This window comes from Camponotus vicinus, unplaced genomic scaffold (assembly GCF_025532165.1).
Source record: "Camponotus vicinus isolate PSW18456_S1 unplaced genomic scaffold, iyCamVici1.0 SCAF_8, whole genome shotgun sequence".
Taxonomy (NCBI): domain Eukaryota; kingdom Metazoa; phylum Arthropoda; class Insecta; order Hymenoptera; family Formicidae; genus Camponotus; species Camponotus vicinus.
In genome coordinates, this window is record NW_028141980.1 from 18,426,791 (window position 1) to 18,445,538 (window position 18,748).

The window sequence follows — 18,748 nt, forward strand, 5'->3', positions numbered from 1 at the left end:
GCTCGGTTATAGAGGGGACGCGAGAAATATCAAGGAGAAAGAGAAAGAGAAAGAGAGAGGAAGGGATGGACGGTGGCAACCTCGAGGAAGCAGAGCGGTCGTTGACCCCTGAAAATACTCTTACGCATTGTGTGCCACTTCACTTGTGAGCGGTCTCGAAGCGAACGAACGGGCTCCGCTCTCATCCTCGCTCGGCAAGCCCGAACGAGCGAGAACGAGCCTCAGTGTTCACCGAGATTCGTCCGATGTTACTTATGGTGCATACATGCAACGTAGGCATTCCGATAGCGCGCTATCTCCCGATGCCCCATTGGCTCCCCGATCTTTCAAGCCCTTGAGACATTCCCTCTCGCGTGTACCGACAGCCATCGTTGATTGGGCCCCCGAAGAGCTAACTGTACTCTGTCGGCTAGACTAGTCAGACGTTGAGACCGTCAGGAACGTACCGCTCGAATTTCAGGGCCCACCTTCCGTTGTCCCGTCCTTTACGGACAAACAAACTCGAGAACGAGCACCGAAAGGGCCGCAGATGGGTTCACGGTATCGGCTTTCGAGGAACGGGACCCTTCTACCGTCAATATCTATGAATCGTACAACGAATGCTCCGGATGTAGTTCCGGGGGTGCGAGAATTTCTTATAAGATTACGGGACTAGTCACAAAAGATAGATTTAAATACAAAAATGTTTTGTAAGAATCTCAAAAAATATATCCTTTATTCTTTTTAACTTTTATTTTTTATCTTTTATTACGGATTTTATCCGTAAATTATAAAACACAGACTAAAAATGTATTTCTTTTAATGTTGAAAGCTAAATAAAATTCTAGCAAAAAATAATTCTAGTGCATCAATTCTTGCAAAATTAAAAAAATAGCTTCATTTTTTAATTAAAATTATAGATTGTCTGCCCTAAATTTTATTTTAAACTGATGTTGAGATTTAATAGAAATAGAAATAGAAATCAAAAATTGGCTGCTAGTCATTCTTTCAATAATAAAAGAAACGTTCATTATTTCCCGTTATAATAGATGAAACCAGAATCGATATCATGATCTTTGCATTTCGTTATATTTATAATAAACTATGCACAGAGATACTTCATTCGTTTCAGATGTAGTTACAGATCAATGATGCAACATTTCTTGCTCGTAAAATAGCAATTTTAAAAAGTCTTAATTTAACCAGCTAAACATGGATATTTCGAAATTGGCGCATTCTAAAAATTATTCAGTGTTCAAAAACAAGTTGGATATTTTATTAATAGCAATTAATAATAATACATGAAATAAATATGCATTTTTATGATTTAAAAATTTATTCAGATTAATTTAATTATGACTTTTTATGTTTCTTTCTCGTACAGTTTTGTTAATATTTTAAATAATTTTCGAAACCTTTGTTAAATCAAAATCAGATGAGATGACGATTGGACGACTCGTATCAAATTCCGTTACCTATCGCTGTAAATATATGATGCAAGTCAGCGTCCCAAGGGAAGCAAGAGTCATCTCTTCGACAACGGTAGCTGCTGCATCTACTCTAATCGTTCCGCCACGCGAATTGATCTCACATCATCCTTGTCGGATAAGATAAATTTTACGCCATCGACCGGAACAGAATTTGTCATCGCGATAAAAATATAGTTTTATAAATATCACTAATAAATATACCGTTATTGATGTTACTATTTTTACCATTAATCACTCTTTTAACATTGAACCTCTCTCGAGCAAAAGAACTGACGAAGACATACTTCTCCAAAAAAAGATTCTTCTGACTTGAAACATTTTTTACGATCATGTTTTTAAGTTTTAATTTATTAATTATAATTTTGAATTGTGTAAGTTTAATTGTGAATTTGATATTATTAAATTAACTAAATTTTTTCAATAATTTTAATTTTTGCTGGATTATAAATATCAATTATGCGAATAGAAAAAAAATTTTTAATTTGTAAACAAAAGATAACACGCATTTTAAGAGATTATCGAAATGTTATCCAATTACTTCGAGATTGCGCGCAAACTTTTGCTCAAGAACAAATGTTTACATCTCTTAACGAATCACATTTGCATGTTGCACCCTGACGAAGGGCATTCCCTCCCTCTAGGAATATTCAATTAATGCCGAGCATCTTCGAGGAGAGATCGCCTCCGAGAATGATGGCCGCGCGCGACCGCGACCGTAATCGCTCTTCCGCGTCGATCTAAAAGCGAGACGCGATCTCGCGAGAGAGCGAGATTCCTCTCCTCTCTGCCTCGATGTAGGTGAAGTGGTAATTTCTAATGATACGTGCACGAAGCCGTGCGTGAATCGGCCGAAACGCACGTCAAAGTATCCCACGCGTCCTACGCATGGTCGCGGGAATCACGCGGAGGGAATCCGCCTCCGCGGTATAATTCATAGAGGAAGAGGATCAGGGAGGAGCGACGGTGGCGGTGATGCGCGAAGTAAACTAGTGCATCCCGGAGCTGGAGAATCGCACGCGGCGCGTGCAGCACGTAACGACGTGTTACAAGGAGAGTATTTTCAAAGGGGTTAACGAACCCAAGACGCGCGCCGCGCCGGCCATCTCCGCCGGTCATGTCTTACTTTGCGCTTCTTCAGCTTCTCGCGGGCCTGTCTGTCTGCCTACCTGCCTGCCTGCCTCAGCGCGGGACGATCGCAGCAGCATCGACGAGGGAAATCGGCCATTTTTCTCCCGATTCCGCGAACGTGGTTTTAATTTGAGTTCCATTCGAAAGTCGATCTCCACGGGAAGCGAAGCAGCGCTCTACCAGATTCATTTGTACGCGTGGCGGATGCACCGTTCATCACGCGGACGCTATGACAAGGTGGCATCACTTGGCGACTTGAAATAGAAAAAGGTGTCTAGCGAAAGGTGCATTTTCTCCACTGAAATGACGATAAATTAAATATCTTATCCAATATCTGGACAGCGAATCAATTCATTTTTTAGGTAAATCGCATTTATTTTGAGCGATTGAGAGATATGATTATCCAAAGCATTTCAATCGAATTATACATGTACTTGAAAGAGTCCACAGTATTTGATTTATCCGAAATTCGTCTCGCGATCTTGATCGAACGCACGCGGAGGAGATTGCAATCGTAATATTCAAGGTGAAGATCAGGTAGCGTAGATGAAAAGTGGCGATTCAACATGATAGGCCGCCGCGCCATACGCAACACACACGATAACGACAAGTTAGCTAAGTAGTGCAAGCGTAAGAGAGTGCTCGACTCTAGAGGTCAGTAACCACTCGCGATCGTTCCGTTCCGTTCCGGTTACCCGCTCCGGCACTGCACGGGCGATCGCTCGCTTCCACCTTCTGCTTAGAGCTTACCCATTTAGCGTTTTCGCAATCGAGGCAAATGAGGATTCCATTCCGTCTAATTCTTTTTACGTTATACAAGTTCGTCTTACGTATAACGACGTTAGAGAGTTTCTTCTTGCGACACCGTTATTCGGATATGATAAGTATCTGAGTTCCCATTTACGTCGTTCTTCCGCGAGGAAGTCCTCTCAGTCTCCCCATCCTCGCCAAAAAAAAACGAATAGCGCACGATTTTGTGTATTATAAACGGATAAATTTTATTTCGCTGTAAATTGAATAGAGATCTATGTTGCAGTGAAAAAAAGAATTGAAATAAACGATAGTCTTTCGATTATAAATTTCTTAAATCATCGATTCTTCTTTAAAAAAAAATAACGTCAACATAAAATGCCTCACTTCTCAATTTGCTTGCTTTAGTTAATTAAATATAATTCTTCTTACATGAGGGTTATAGAAAACCAGCTGTAATAGCTATAATTTTTTTCCAAGAAAACAACAACATTCTCAAGACTCCAATTATCGAAGAGATACACATCTCTCTTTATTCTTTATAGAACATAATGAATTAAATTCATCCTTCGATCTCATTCAGTCAACGTGACAACACATAACAGAAAGATGTTTTAACCGCGCGTATAAGTTCATTTTTCAAACAAATTTATATATTTTGAATTTATATTAATAATAAATCCAGTGTTTAATTGTCAATTGTAAAAAAGAATAATTGAAGAATAAATAAAAAAATCAATCAAGGACTTACGTCTCATTGCAATGACATTCCGTCCGCGAGTGTGATGTTCAATGATATTCCGTTACCATGATTTCCTGTTCTCATTCATTGAATCCTCTTTTCATGTGTATTCATTTCATTCTTGCCATTCAAAATATCGCCGGATGATGATTGATGCGAAATTTCGATGACCGCGGATCACCTTAAATTATCATATTAAACTTCTTTAAAGGCAGTAATATATACATTCAAAAAAGATATACTTACATATATTATAATAATGAAAAAGTATTTTGTAAAAATATTTATATACTATATAATAAATTTAATAAATAAGTAATAATTAATTTGTGTGTCTTGTTATTTATAGTTTTAAAAGATTGTTTTAAAGAATCTAATATATTATTGCAATATTATTTGTGACATTGCAATAATTTACTTCAAATTCTTGCATAATTTATATATTTTGTAATTTAATAAACGTTTCGGAATATTTATTACACACTATATAAATAATTATGAAAAATTATATTAACAATTATTTAGATATTAATTGAAATTTATTAATTATATTTATTATTAGTTATTTGCCAAATAAACGATCTATATATTATTATAGTACAATGATCTAACTGCTTCATACATATTATGCAATTCGCGAAGAACATCTATATAAATTTATAAATCGGATAGAGTCGATTTTGTTGACTGCACGAAGAATTACGTAGGCGTCGACTGCGGAGACTTCAATGCCAGATAAGAGATTTTGCGAGCGAGAAGCTTGCCAGATGCTGATAAAGTCATAGCCGTATCTCTATATCCGTTTGTACGCGGCAAGATTGACGGTTTTGTGTTGTCGCAAAAAATATGAATGACAGGCTGTTCTATCGTAATCATGATAGAACCGTATCCAGATTCTTTCAGCCGCATTGCGGCAATCTAGAAATTTTATAAATTGCAATGTTATAGAGACATTGAATTGCAAACTGTCAATAAGACTGTAACAACATTATCAATATCAGAATAAATCCGTTAAGATGGAATTTTTGTAAGTAAAATCAATACGAATATAATAATGTTCATCGCGGACTAGCTCGTATTTTCGGAAGTTAGTAACCGAAGAATATAGAAGATATACTCGTTTACCGTTTACAAGAAGAAAAACGGAAGAAGAGACCTACGCGTGTAGACGCTTGAGAAAGACACCGAGAAACAGAGAAAAATGCTCGGCTAGAGAGAATAAAAAGAGAACGAAAATAGAGAAAGAGAAATAATGGGTAAATTAACAGATAGAGAAGAAACAGAAAGTAGAAAAACAAGATGAAAAATATATGAAAAAGATTGATAGATTTCTTATTTTATTTTAAGATAAAACTAATGTAAAATTAATGTAAAATTATATAAATTAAAAAAATAGCAAAAGGAAAGTAAAAAATGACTGCTATATTTGCAAAGAAGACTAAAGATATATACTCATGCTCTATAGTAAAATATAAAATTTCTTGAAAATAAAAGAGAAAAATAAAGTAATAAATAATAATTAAAAAAGTAAAAATAATGATAATATATAATATTATATAAAAGAACATGAAAAAATGAGTACAAACAGACACAGCAACAAAATTATGATAAAATAAAATGCAAGATTATAGCAAGATTCGTTACATCAAGTATTGGAGATTATATCTTCCTTTTTGATATTTAAAAATTGTAATAAGCATTGAAAGAGAGAGAGAGAGAGAGAGAGAGAGAGAAAGAGAAAGAAGGATAGAAAAAAGAGAAAGGATGCACAGCGTACGGATAAAACGAAACAAAGTGAGAAACAGAAGACGCGCATGGAAAAGAGAATAGGAAAAGGAAAGAGTGGGAGACAGGGAAAAAGAGACAGGAAGAGACAGAGTGGGAAAGGTGGAATGAAAGAGGGGAAAAAGGAGTGTGAGAGAGAGAGAAAGACAAGATAAAAGACAAGGAAACAGAGAGAAGGGAACGCGAGCTTCTCCTACAACAGGAGAGGGAAACAACATGGTGGCCGAAGAGAAGCCAGAGAGGAGAATGAAACAGAGCGAACCGGCGGCGAACGCAAAAGAAGAAGGATCGACGATCGAGGAGACACGGAGCGCAATGATAAGGAGGACGAGAGGGGTCCATCGAGAGAAAGGGAGACGAGTAGGAGGAGGAGGAAGAGGTGCAGGAAGAGATGAAGGAGGTGGGTGATAGCGTACACACGGGAGAGAAGAATTTGATGCCGAGCATGCTAAAACGGAGGGTGGGGAAGAATACCGTTGCTTCTGTCGATGGGGAATGCTCGCGAGTACGAACGGAAACAAGTCGCCACAGCAGCGCCACAAAGAATAAACGCGGAAAAGAGCGCGATATTGCGCCCCGTAAAGAGAATTCGGGAAAGAAAAAATACGCGCGATGTGGAATAAAAAAGGAGAAAACGAAGCAACAAACGAATAAATCAATGAAGGATTACGAAAGGTGTTCGCGGAGAGTCATAGAGAGAAAACAAGCTTGCCAGAGAGCCGGCAGTGTGGCCATCAGCGTGGCTCTGCCTCCTCTTCCTTCCTTAGTCCCCTCGGCGGTCCCCTTGCCCCGGCGCGTACACATGTACACGCCGCCCGCTCGCGCTCCGTCTACGTGGATCACGCACACGTGCAAGAGCGAAGAAGCACGGGCAAGGAGACACCTAGACTCACTTTAACCGCTTCGTGCTTGTCAGTTGAAACCACGCGACTCTGTACGGTGTACACACGATCGTACGCCAAGGACGTGTGACGGTCCTCGACTGTTGGCGCGGATCAGGAGAGAGGGAGAGGGCGAGAGAGGGCGAGAGATAGAGATAGAAAGAAAAAGAAAGAGAGAGAGAGAGAGAGGAAAGTGGTCCTGACGCGATTACGAGAGTCGCACTCCCAGTTCGACCACCTCGTGGTCGACCACCTCGTAACCGGCCGGCACGCGCGAAAGGGTGCGAAAGCAATCCACGGGGCAACAAATTAATTTATCGATAACGCAACATCGAGTCGAGGGAGTTTTCTTTTTTGGATAGTGCAACGCGAGAGCAAAATATTGTGATACTATCCTATGAAATCATTCTAATCAGTTGGTGTACTGACACTTTAGTGTGAGGAAATTCAAATAAAAACATTTGTCGCGAGATCTGATCACGGCCAGACGATCGGTTGGCGCATATCGATAATGGATTATCAATTGAACGTTATCAGTGACTTTAACATAGTGTGAGCTTTGACAGTTTGTCGTGAGGAGATCCATCGGCTTCCAGGCAGACACATCGCAAGGTAAGTCCGCAGTGATACAACGCCAATTTTCCGCTGTAAAAGTTCGAGAGACGTGTGCGCTGTAACGAATGCAAACAGTAGCATTTGTCAATGTTCGATTCGGCTCGATTCACTCACGAGACGAATCAAACTATGTATATCAAAGAAAATTTATACGTTATATCGATAAGAATACTATGCATTTATTTTTCATCGCTGTACATTTCGAATCGACATGTGGTTTTACTATGTCACGTACGTATATCTTTGTATTAACAATGTTATTCATTATTATCGCTAGTCTTTCTATCCTTTTTTTTCGTTAAAGCAGTATTTATAATAAAACTCGTAATAATAATTACATCATGACAGTTATTATTGATTATCATATATAATGAATATAATCGAATGCGAACGTTCGATGTAAAAATATGCAAATAACAAATAACAAATGCAAACATTTGCACTTATTGACGCAAACATATTTTAACAATCGGAGATTCTAGTATTAAATGATAAAAACTTGAGGTTGTTATTGGTTTATGTATATATGTTATGTATATTGAACAAAATTGAGAATTGCCTCTGAAAGACGAATCTAAATATTATCAGATTCTGAAACGTATGAATGGAATATGCTATTCAGTGAGAGATTCTACACAATTTTTAATAAATGTTAAACGCACATATTTCTATTGCTGATGTTTTCTTTAAAAAATTGTATTACTTTCTTAAAATTGATTATAATAAATAAGTATAATTAATCGTTTAACACAATATAAGCAAGTTTAAAGTATCATAACAGTTAAATGATTGATTAACACTTTTGAATTGCGTACGAAATTAATAGAGGAATTAATTAACTATAGATGCTGAGTTAATTAATTTTGCGATTATATTGTCAACTATCAAATGTAAATTTCTTTTTCCGATATATCTCGAATCTTTCTTTACAATCTCTCTCTCTCTCTCTCTCTCTTTTCTTTTTTAAATAATTTAAAATAATTTCATAAATATTAGATATTAATCATTCGCATTAAATCGCTTTATAAATTTACAAATGTCTATAAAAAATTAATGCAAGAAATGAATTAGTATAATAAATTTATAACGATTTAAATTAGTATACGAAGCATCAAAAATATAATAATAATAAACGAAAATATCACTAAAATTATTAAAAGATTTACTAAAATATATTATTGAGATAATATACAAATCTATCCTCGTTCGTTATAAATATTCGCAAGTTTCGTTTATCGATAAACGGCGATCTAAATTGTTATAAATAAATCAGATGTTTGAACAGAAGCTCAGATGATTAGATCAAGCCGCATTAACTTAATCGTTTTTTAATTTATCGTGCGATGACGCGTAATTAATAACGCAAATATTGAATAAACGGAAAATATTATGAATAAAATAAATAAACAAATGCAATAGTATTCGATAATTATGCAATTTTACGTAACGGTCCATCAAGACGGCATCGGCACGGTAAATAAGTCGTATAAAACAGCGAACATAATCGCGCGGAACGAAAATGAATATATACGAGGCAGTCTCGAGTACTTTGAACCCTTCGATATATGCATTACGTCACGGAGATACTCTTCGAATACAGAAAGTGTTTCTTCACGCTCGTTCTTCGAGAAGTTCAGAATCCTAACGGTACCAGGACCAAATCAAAAGCATGGAAAAAAAACTAATAGTAAAAACAATAATTTATGTAACTTGTATATCTTGCAAAATGTATTTCAGTATCGCATATATGTATATAGTCGATTCATTTTCTACATTATATATATATAATATTATATTGCATGTATTTGAATCAGATTCGAAAGATTTGATATTATTTTGACGAATTCTATTTGTGCTGCAAGATAAGTGCAAAAATGAGTTTGTAACATTTTTATTATGTAATATATAAAAAATATAAAATTTACTTTTTTATATATTCATCAAAATTTCCATACATTGAGATTATATCAAATATATATCTCAATAATCATACACATATACAATTTTCATATAGAATTCTGAAAGATTTATAAACAATAAAATAATTAAATAATTAAAAATATGCTTATATACTTTAACAATAAACTCGCAAGAGCAATTTTTCGTCAAATATAATCATCTGCTGAGCGTTCACTTCGATAATACAAAGTCATGATTTAAATTTTGATTTTGCATGTTTTTTTGTTCTTAAAAGAATAAACGACCAACTTTTACATTCATGATGTGTCGTTATATTTCGGCATCTGCGCAGTCATTAACCAAGCAACAATACAGCTGGATATATATATAAGCGAACGAACAGCGAACGTGAATTTTCGCTGTTAAAATTCGAAAAAAGTATATATCGTAATGCGAACGAGAGAAACACTTCGTCAGCATTCAATTTCTTTCAGATTAATTCGTTCGCGAAACGAATCAACGTATATCAAAGAAAATTCGTGCACAAAAAAAGCGAATATCACGCATTCTTTTTCTCTCATTGTTCCCTTACAATCGACACGTTGCTTGCATACATGCACGTGATGTTATCGTCATATTGTTAGTGATGATATATATGCATTTCCATTTCTTCGACAAATATATCATAATTTAACAAATCTATCCGATATAATTTTGTACAATTATAATAAAATGATAATCATTGCGATAATCATTGCAATCAGTCGCTATTAATTATGTCCTTTTCAATTACATATTCTATTTCCACTTTTTATCTTTTTGCTTCTCTCCAACGTTTTAATTATATATCTTTCTTCTATTTTAAAGATAAAGCAGTATAGCTATAAAAAATAAAACTGATATTTTTACATTCACCGCATGTGCAGGGAATATCTAGTCGAATGCGAATACAAACACGTAAAAAACGAAAAAACAACGAACCTAAATACAAAATGTTCGAACATTTGTTCGAACGTTTGTTTTCAATCGTTCAATGTATATCTAAATTCAATATCGACTCGCAATTCTAAGCTAGTGATCAAAAGTGTCTCTGTTATAGAAACAAGCGGTCCACTGGGAAACACCGTTAAATATATTTCTTACCGTTTTTCTTCTTCTAATACCGTACAACTATGTCTCATAGATGACGATTTTCCGCTTTTCCTTCATAAATTTCATTGACGTATGAGCGGTCTGACTTTGAAATATGTTTACATGGAACAAAATCTTACGACAATGCGAGAGAAACAAGATTAAGAATGAAAAAAAAGACGGGAAAGTTTGGGAGAACAATTGAAAAATTTAAAGAAGAAAAATGGGTGTTTCGTATTTACGGTTTACATGCCTTACTTAGCATATTGAAAATATGTTAAATATACATCGAACACGTTAACATGCCGAGAAAATTTCTTACTGTATGTGCCTGCGAAAATTTTTACTATTAAAACATATAATAAATTCTTAGCCATTAGAAACTAAAATACTAAAGTTTGAAAGAATAATTTATAATTTAAAAAATATTCTATACATACTAATTTAAACACAAGAGAAAGAAATTGCCACGCTATTCTATTTTTGCAAATTCTCATACATAATTTTATTTATTATTTTATCGATTTTGTAGACAAAATTTAAGAAGTTATATTTCACATACTTTTTAATATCGAAGGTTGAAATTCGACAGAGAAAGAGAGAGGAAATGTGTCTTAATTTTTTATAAATTCAATGTCTTTTAAGACTAAGTCCGTAATATGTAAAGTAACGTTGTTCAATTTTCGTCTGACATCGGAGGTCACGCTAGGATATTTTCAGATGCCGATGCCGTTACGATACCGTTTCCTCGCGTGTTACAGGATAAGTGCTTTTCGATTTTGAGAATGGCACGCCGTGGGAGAAGATAATGACGCTTGCAGGTGCCTACTAATGTGACATAACGGTATCCACAGACCGCGGTTCGTAGCCGCGGTCACTGCGAACTTGCGTATATGTAATCATTTTGGGGTGGGAGATGGGGCAGAGAGAAGGAGAGATGGTGGTTTGCGAGTGAGAAAGAGAAAGAGAGCGAGAGAAAGAGAGAGGAGGGAAAGAACAGAAGGGGACGGTCGATTTATTGGAACGGTCGTTGCACTTTTCGTACGGGGGGCACTGATCGAAAAGATCCGTACTTTCCTGCGCGTCCGCAAAACGATCAAAGAGAAATATTCTCAATCTCATACTATTTGACCTAATCGGATGTTTTAGTTATTGACTTTTATCGACGTCACTTGAACGGTCATAATATTAGCAATCGATATTATTTCTATCATCATTATTAAAAGTAGAAACGAGAAAAAAGAATCAACAGGATCATGAGAGAAAGAGAACGCGATCTTTCTCTCTCACTTCTTCATCATGTGATAATTCAAATAAATATATATTACCCGTTTTGCTACGCATAATTACATAAACGAGATTCAGTTAAACCCAGAAAATGTTTCGCAACTGAATCTCCGCGAATTGTTTTCGGGCGGTTAATTCATGCACGTCTTCATAATGAATGTGTTTCTTCCGGCGCCACGTTTCGCAACGGTGCCATAATCTAATCAACGGGAAATCGGACTGCACAGCGCGGCTTTCTCCATCTTTAGAAAAAAAAAAATCAAGGGTGGTCGATGACCGTGTCGTTCCTAGGCCTAGCCTAGATTCGTCGTCCGCCGGAGGCGAGCAGCGAGGCTGAAAGTACCGTAGTGCCATTTTCCATGCAAAAATTGCGCTTGTCCTGCGCGATTCCGCGATAATACACACGCCGAACCGTAAAGTATTACGCGCTACCGTAACGATGACCGTCCGCCGCGTTATATACGGGGTGTCCCGTTCGGCGCGATATTATCGTGTGTCGTTATATATTTGACAATTACCACTCGTAATACAATTCTCATAATTGTCGTACTGCGTGTTATCTCGATGACGGAATAAATTAATTTCTTGAAATCTGACTAATTTGATATTACTATTAGAATTTAATGGGACGCACTTATCTCACTCTAAAATTTCTTAAATTGTGTTTTAAGGATTTATTAAATTTGTGTTTTAAGGATTTATTAAATATTAATTTATTAAATATATTTATTAAATATTGTGTTTTAAGGATTTATTAAATATCTCCCTTAATATAATAAATAATTTGATGAAATGCCCACATGTAAAATTGAAATTGTGTTTAATACACATACTTTGTACACGATTAGTATTAAATTATGTATATTTAATAGTTTATTAGTATTATTAATTATTGTACAAATGATCGTTTGAATTTTATTATATTTGTATTTTACTCGAAAATAATTTTAAATAACGACTCCAAATCAACGACAGTGCAGATTTATAACGCATATTTATCGTTATTATACTAGAAAAGAAATATTTCACGCGAAAGAAGGTTTTCTCTTTTGTAACATGGGATCTAACGGACAGACACGCCGAATTAGTGCAAATTTTCTCCCGACAAGCGGAGTGCAATAAACTCGGCCTGCATTTTCTGCAGCGTGCAAACTAGACTCTCCAAAGTATTACGCGGTATCATAACCCCGATTATATTATCTATAGGGTGACTATGAAATGTCGTAAGTTTAATCCGTAACTGCGGCAAAATGAAATGTATGAAAAAATATTCATAATCAATCTTTCTCTTTCCGTTACCTCTCCCCTCTCTCTCTCTCTTTCTCTTTCTCTATGCATCTCTATGCGGACTCGGAAGTGTTACATTTGTGTCCGGGTACCGCTAGATTACTCATGAACCCGTGCAGCCCTAATGCTCACGATCAATGTGTCGAGATAAATTAAGGAACAATGGAAATTAAGTTGAATTCGTGTCAGCTGTACCATACCAGTAACGTGACATAACTCGTAATAAATAAAACGCGACGGTGCGATATCTATGTCGATAATTATGTGGCACATCCGTGAAAAATTATCGTTCGCTAAATAAGAAGAAAAAGCACAACCGGCATTATTTTCTGAAAAATAATTAAAATTTCTTTTCTTTCTTTTATCATTTTTATTCCCAACGCAAATTGATCTTAAGATACACGGATATTTCTGACGAAGTCAAAGTGAATTAAATGTCATTTATTATCTCCTTTTATCATTTTCATTATATCTTGAAGAAATTGAAACTGTTTCCTTCATAAAAGATTTGATGATTGCGTCAAAAATGCCAAACGATTATAAAATAAAGATAGAGAATAAAAATAGAGAGCTTAATCAGTTAATTAATAGTAATATTCATTTTCATAAATACGTGTCGATTGATTTGATCGAAATGGTCCGCGTAGCGTTGCAACATGGTCGTGTGCAATCATTATGCGTGCGTTTCCTCATTCTCTCACTTACCTCGCAACTCGCGGAATTCATCAACGATGAAATTCCCATCGCGGTCCGTGCGAAGGATTGCACTTTGGATCGCCAGCATCGGAATATGCGAACCAAGTTATATGCGTGTTTATCGTTAGAGAAGGCATCGTTAAATTCTGCTTATTTATGAACGGAGGCCTTTTTAAGGTCTTTTTGGACATTAGTTTTGTCGCATGTATCGTCAATTTAGTAGCAGAGTCGCAAAACAAATAAATGTTTGAGAAACAATTTTGTCGAAACATCAACATTTATTTGTAAAAATATACAGGCTAATATAAGCCAGATATCCCCATATGATATATTTCATTAATTTAAAATATATTACTCGTAGCAGGTTTCGCCTTGAATAACGGAATTAATTGATTAGTTTTTCGGTCATATTTAATAGTCAACTTTTAAAGAGAGAGCCTTTAAATCAAAATTAGCTCAAAATTAGTTTCACTATTTAAGGCATGGGTACTGTTGCAAGTATATACAAATAACACCGTATATTGCAAAGATATATTTGAGCTTGCCATTAAATTTTTAATTTGTATGTATATTAATTACATAATAACAATTATAAATATTTTGATTTGTATGGTTTTAGAAAATCCGTAAAAGAAACACATTTGCACGACAAGAAATATTTAACAAAGTCTGAGTCAGAAAATTTTCAGCAGACGGAATTTAAAAAATTTAATGTGTACGAAAAAGAGACGCACATATGAATTTCAATATTTTACTTTATTTTAGAGTTGTGACGAAACCGTTATGAGGTAGTCAAAATAAAGGTGGTCAAAATAAAAAGTCTAGAAACAAAAATTCTCAACTATCCGGTATGTTTCGCGAACTAGATAAAAATTAGAATGCGAATGGGCAAAAAGTCGAAATTGCGGAGGTCAAAATTGCGCATCAAGCATCAAAGTATCACGAGACGCGCAGCGTGTATTTATATACCGGGTGTCCCTCGGCGAGAGGATAACGTCCGCGAATGGGAAGGAAAGCTCGGACGCTCACGTATACACAGGAGGCTCGCGAAGCGAGGAGTCAATGACCGTTCTACATTGACGCGTTGCGCCGGCCCGAGTGCCGGCTGAGTTGAGTAAAGTCACGGCCAGCCGTCAGCCGTGAGATTCCCTCCCTTCGCTTCACTTCGCTTCGCTTTAGCCTTGCTAGCTGGCCTAGTGGCGGCCACGAGCCGCGCACGAGTCCGCTTTAATAAAAAAAAATTTCTCCAGCTGACAAAAATTTAATAAATGGACTTACGATGCTATTTATACATGCGCAAGATATCGCGTCTCAAAATTACAGAAATAAATCTGATGACGAAAATTTAACGGGAATTTAATCGAAAAAAGAGAAATGCTCGAATGTGAAATAAACTTATGAAAAAAGTTGTGAATAAAAATTATTTTTCTAAGAATATTGTTTCCTGTTTCTAAAACTTTAGATGAAGAATGTTATTGACCTTGACGTATAGAAACTAATTGTTGGTGATCATTTTTCAGAGATTACTCGGAGTCTTATAAATATTTTCAAGATTTCAATCAGTGCGTTCAAAGTATCCTATATTCCGCGAGCACAATTAAATTGGCATTATCGATGTATCAAGGTCGTGTGCGAACGCGCGCGACAATGAGAGGCGGCTATAGATAGTTACCGGCAATTTTACCGTGGGATGAGAAATTCAGTAACGCGAGAGCTACCGGAATTCATTAGGTTTCAATTTAACAACGAATTATCGGTGAGAAGACATATTCTTCTTATGAAACTTTGGATTATATAATCGTTTATATTTCTATTCTTTTATTCGAAACCAAAAGGTAAATACTTTTTCGATCTCAACATATATTTGCTTTATTAACTAAATAAAACATTGCATTTCATGCATCTTAGCATGAACACACACACACACACACACACTACTTAATTCGTAGAGATAAATAAACTCTCCACATTTTACTCGCGTATAATTTCAAAACTACTTCGTCCTGTTCGCGAAAGAAAATTCTGCCTTAGAATACGACGATAATTAAAGTCGACATGCCCTCGCATTAAAGCGGATGAAATACCTGCATGATTCCGCTGCACAACCGGCAGATACACAAAACCAGAAGACAGCGAAGCAGGAAGTAATTCTATAAGAAAATACACAAACGACGCTCGAGTGAGAACAAGAACAAGACGCGGATCCGTTATTGCATTTGTTATCAATGATATGTATGAATATGATTAGAGAAATGAGTAAGCCAGACAGATGATGACACATTTAGCGAAAAATGGTTTGTGAAGATTGAGATCAAATAAAAGGAAAATTTTTCGCGACACAAATTTTTTTTACCTACTTTTCTCGTCTGATTGCCGATTTTTTGACATTATCAACGTTGAAAAATTAATCATCTTTCAAACAGCGTTAAATTTATCTTGTCACTCATTACGTAGCATCGCAAACGTATCCTTTACTCTTACCATAGTCATAAACGCATTTTACTATCGCCATGATGCGCCGAAAGAGGTACACTTACCTAGAAAGATACCTCTTAGAATTTCCATTTTCTCAAGTACCTATGAACGTTGCTGGAATATAAGCGGGACGAAAGGAGCGGGTCTTGATTGATTAGCAATTCAAAAAAGCTCAGATTACCCGGGAAACGATTTCAAAGAATATTCTTCTGTAATTTCACAAACTAGTAATAAAGCAACGCTTTTAAAGCAACGATTTTAAAAGTTATTTGCAGCTTTGTCTTAATTTTTTAATAAGAGATCGAAAGATTTCTAAAGATTTTTTTAAAAAATTTTCTTGAAGGAATTTTAATCGATAATCAAATTGTAAATATTAGAGTAATTTAATAGCCAAATGTTATTTAAGACAGTTATTTAATTTAAATTTAGAATATTTATATATTTTTCGAATATCCAGAGAAATTTTATAAGTTAAAGAATTGATCAAAAGAATATTAAATAAAATATCCAAGCAGAATTATTTGCAATCTCAATACACGTTTTCAGTTATCCAGATTTCGAGGATCGTTATTCATGATAAATATTAAACATTAAAATATTAACAGTTCTTTAATTCCATAAACAAAATATCTTTCTTCTTGTAGTATGAAAATTCTAATAAAGAAGAGAAATATTTATTTTTTAAAAACAAACAGAAAGTTATTTTTTACGCAAAACACTTCAGATTTATATATTCCGACGAAATTGTTAAAATTGGAGAGATTAAAAAAGTTCTCTCGGGCTTCTAATGTAAAAACTGGAAATAATTGTGCCTTGCTTCGATAAACTGTATAAAAAAAAAAGGTTGCATTTGCTAAACAATTACCCATAGATTACCAAAAACACGATAGAGTTGAGAGTTGAGAAAAAGAGGAAGAAAGAAAAGAGAGAAAAGAAAGAAAAGAGAGAGAGAGAGAAAGAGAGAAAGAGAGAACAAGAGAGAAACGCGAGAAGATTTCAGAATTAGAAAGGATTAGACGCGTAAGCATGTAATTTTCGCATTCTTCGATTCTTTAGCAAGCGACAGAATTATTTCGTCGTATTCTACAACGCGCATTCGAATCGCATTAAGCGGATAATATGCTCGAGTCTCGGCAGCGAGTCGACGCGCTCATTCGTTATATAAGGTGAAAGGGCGACTGACATTGACATTGAAGTTCCGAGCCGTTCAATGCGGAAACGCATAAACTCCGTTATTTAATCTCTTTCGCAACGATTACGAGATATATCGCTCTATCAGCGTAACGAAGCCGATTATACGGACATTTCTCACCTTATCAACAATTAAAAGAAAGTGTTATATAAAATATGTAAATAGTAATACGATAATTTGAATAATTAACAACAATTGACGTCAGATTTTCTTAAAAAAAAAAGTTTAAGAAAATTATTTCACATGATGCAATTTTTTTAAATATTGAATCCAAATATCTTTGCAATTGAAAATATCTTATGTATTTAAACTTTAAAAAATATAGTATAAAGTATATTTGAATTCAAATAAACAATAGCATTTTTTGTTATTCAATGACATTCTAAAAGCTCCAATTTTTCATTTTTTCTTGATATAATCTATATATCTCGTTATATGTATATTAACTTAACTTTTAAAGGTTAACATGAAAGTTGCTATTAGCATTTTAATACTGTCCAATTAAGAGAAAATTTATTCTAATTTGATTAGTCTTTGTCTTACAGACTAAGAGATTTTATTTTATATAAAGCAGCAGATTGTTTCGCGAGATTTTTCAACGTGTTCAATACGTCGAGAGACTGTATTTCATTATCCGAACAATCTGATCATTCACGTATTATAAAGTGTCGCGCGATGTGAATTTTTTGAATAAAAAGTTCTCAATTTTCTGTATCGCGCGCGTATTTGACAACCCCCATCTTGAAAGCGAGAAAAGTGTACGCGAGATATAGAAACGCTTGACCTGCCTCACTCTCTCACGCCATGTCGAGCACAATACTCGAATAACCGACGTTCTTATCTGTCGCGACAATTTTTCCGTTGTGCCGCATCAGCGTTGGGTACAACAGCATCATCTGGAACACTTTATAATTCCAAAAAGTTCAAATATATATGTGCGACACGCGTACAAACATGTATGCGTTTACATGTTTTTATAAGATCTTATATTTGTCCTATTAGTTCTGTTTACTAATCTTCCATTTTATTATAATTTCTACTATTATATTATAATTTCCTGCGTCTATTTTTTAATAAGAAACGCTGTAAAAAATTGAAAAATTTAATGAAAAAATCACAAATTTTATAGTCTATTTTTCATTAAATATATTGATAAAAATTTGTTGTATTATTTATTTTGTAGAATTGCTAAGATATTCAAGTTGATATTTGTATAAAAATATTTAAGTATATTTCGTACATAAGCGAAGAAAAAGAGAGAGAGGATAGATATGACTATAAAATATTCTTATTATAAATATTTCTAAATTTAAAGGGATAGGAAATGCCTTGATAAGAAAAAAATTAAAATTATTATTTTTCATATTTAATAATGTGATATTTCATATTAGATAAATTATCAAATTGTTAA

General features: G+C 34.8%; 2 protein-coding genes across 4 annotated transcripts in view; one reads left to right on the top strand and one right to left on the bottom strand.

The window, feature by feature from the left end:
* LOC145975369 (protein FAM76A) overlaps window positions 1-18,748 on the bottom strand; it is a 63,059-nt gene that overhangs the window by 11,150 nt on the left and 33,161 nt on the right. Inside the window, exon 7 of one of the 3 annotated variants that reach the window (XR_014439955.1) lies at window positions 4,099-4,270. The gene's annotated coding sequence lies outside the window, so the exon portion shown is untranslated. Of the gene's footprint in view, window positions 1-3,891; window positions 4,271-18,222; window positions 18,242-18,748 lie in introns of those variants that run through there. The other 2 variants (XM_083105817.1, XM_083105818.1) reach the window with 2 other exon arrangements.
* Window positions 6,171-18,748, top strand: part of Blimp-1 (PR domain zinc finger protein 1) — a 42,056-nt gene continuing 29,478 nt past the window's right edge. Inside the window, exon 1 of the mRNA XM_083105811.1 lies at window positions 6,171-7,367. The gene's annotated coding sequence lies outside the window, so the exon portion shown is untranslated. The remainder of the gene's footprint in view (window positions 7,368-18,748) is intronic.